Below are 2,600 nucleotides of genomic sequence, written 5' to 3'. Positions count from 1 at the left end.
CTCAAAATCGGACAAGGTTGGAGTGGATGACCGCTGAAAACTCTGGTTCTTTTGCCAGACGAAAGAAATTTTTTCCGAGTGTGACTGCTCTGCAAAAAGTGGTCTTTTTGATGTCACGAGCGCAACCACCTAGAGGTTAATAGGGAGGCACCATAACAGGAGAGGGAGTGAAAAGGCTCGGAGGGTGGCCGAGCCTGGTGCCTCAAAATCGGACAAGGTTGGAGTGGATGACCGCTGAAAACTCTGGTTCTTTTGCCAGACGAAAGAAATTTTTCCCGAGTGTGACTGCTCTGCAAAAAGTGGTCTTTTTGATGTCACGAGCGCAACCACCTAGAGGTTAATAGGGAGGCACCATAACAGGAGAGGGAGTGAAAAGGTTCGGAGGGTGGCCGAGTGGTCTTTTTGATGTCCAAGGTTCGGAGGGTGGCACAGGGAGGATGACCGCTGAAAACTTTGCCAGACGAAAGAAATTTTTCCCGAGTGTGACTGCTCTGCAAAAAGTGGTCTTTTTGATGTCACGAGCGCAACCACCTAGAGGTTAATAGGGAGGCACCATAACAGGAGAGGGAGTGAAAAGGCTCGGAGGGTGGCCGAGCCTGGTGCCTCAAAATCGGACAAGGTTGGAGTGGATGACCGCTGAAAACTCTGGTTCTTTTGCCTGACGAAAGAAATTTTTTCCGAGTGTGACTGCTCTGCAAAAAGTGGTCTTTTTGATGTCACGAGCGCAACCACCTAGAGGTTAATAGGGAGGCACCATAACAGGAGAGGGAGTGAAAAGGCTCGGAGGGTGGCCGAGCCTGGTGCCTCAAAATCGGACAAGGTTGGAGTGGATGACCGCTGAAAACTCTGGTTCTTTTGCCTGACGAAAGAAATTTTTTCCGAGTGTGACTGCTCTGCAAAAAGTGGTCTTTTTGATGTCACGAGCGCAACCACCTAGAGGTTAATAGGGAGGCACCATAACAGGAGAGGGAGTGAAAAGGCTCGGAGGGTGGCCGAGCCTGGTGCCTCAAAATCGGACAAGGTTGGAGTGGATGGCCGCGGAGAACTCTGGTTCTTTTGCCAGACGAAAGAAATTTTTTCCGAGTGTGACTGCTCTGCAAAAAGTGGTCTTTTTGATGTCACGAGCGCAACCACCTAGAGGTTAATAGGGAGGCACCATAACAGGAGAGGGAAGGAAAAGGCTCGGAGGGTGGCCGAGCCTGGTGCCTCAAAGTCGGACAAGGTTGGAGTGGATGGCCGCGGAGAACTCTGGTTCTTTTGCCTGACGAAAGAAATTTTTTCCGAGTGTGACTGCTCCTCAAAAAGTGGTCTTTTTGATGTCACGAGCGCAACCACCTAGAGGTTAATAGGGAGGCACCATAACAGGAGAGGGAAGGAAAGGGCTCGGAGGGTGGCCGAGCCTGGTGCCTCAAAATCGGACAAGGTTGGAGTGGATGGCCGCGGAGAACTCTGGTTCTTTTGCCAGACGAAAGAAATTTTTTCCGAGTGTGACTGCTCTGCAAAAAGTGGTCTTTTTGATGTCACGAGCGCAACCACCTAGAGGTTAATAGGGAGGCACCATAACAGGAGAGGGAAGGAAAAGGCTCGGAGGGTGGCCGAGCCTGGTGCCTCAAAGTCGGACAAGGTTGGAGTGGATGGCCGCGGAGAACTCTGGTTCTTTTGCCTGACGAAAGAAATTTTTTCCGAGTGTGACTGCTCCTCAAAAAGTGGTCTTTTTGATGTCACGAGCGCAACCACCTAGAGGTTAATAGGGAGGCACCATAACAGGAGAGGGAAGGAAAGGGCTCGGAGGGTGGCCGAGCCTGGTGCCTCAAAGTCGGACAAGGTTGGAGTGGATGGCCGCGGAGAACTCTGGTTCTTTTGCCTGACGAAAGAAATTTTTTCCGAGTGTGACTGCTCTGCAAAAAGTGGTCTTTTTGATGTCACGAGCGCAACCACCTAGAGGTTAATAGGGAGGCACCATAACAGGAGAGGGAAGGAAAAGGCTCGGAGGGTGGCCGAGCCTGGTGCCTCAAAGTCGGACAAGGTTGGAGTGGATGGCCGCGGAGAACTCTGGTTCTTTTGCCTGACGAAAGAAATTTTTTCCGAGTGTGACTGCTCCTCAAAAAGTGGTCTTTTTGATGTCACGAGCGCAACCACCTAGAGGTTAATAGGGAGGCACCATAACAGGAGAGGGAAGGAAAAGGCTCGGAGGGTGGCCGAGCCTGGTGCCTCAAAGTCGGACAAGGTTGGAGTGGATGGCCGCGGAGAACTCTGGTTCTTTTGCCTGACGAAAGAAATTTTTTCCGAGTGTGACTGCTCTTCAAAAAGTGGTCTTTTTGATGTCACGAGCGCAACCACCTAGAGGTTAATAGGAGCGAAGGATACTTGGACAGAGTATCGAGCTCCAGCGCAGGCGGCGGGGAAAGAGCTCAGGCTCAAGCCGACCTTCGCGCGTCATGGACGCACTGTGATACCACCTACACCGATGACCGATCTGCCAACGTGACCCGCCATCGGAGGGCCCCCACCCATTGCGGGCGGACGGTTCCTCCGGACTTAGCGGGTCCGATCAAGCGTTGTGGCTTGCCACCTCTGCCGAAACCTCCAGTGAGACCGAG

Source organism: Callionymus lyra, unplaced genomic scaffold (genome assembly GCF_982586985.1).
Source record: "Callionymus lyra unplaced genomic scaffold, fCalLyr1.hap1.1 HAP1_SCAFFOLD_95, whole genome shotgun sequence".
NCBI lineage: Eukaryota > Metazoa > Chordata > Actinopteri > Syngnathiformes > Callionymidae > Callionymus > Callionymus lyra.
Note: the sequence above shows the minus strand (reverse complement) of the source record.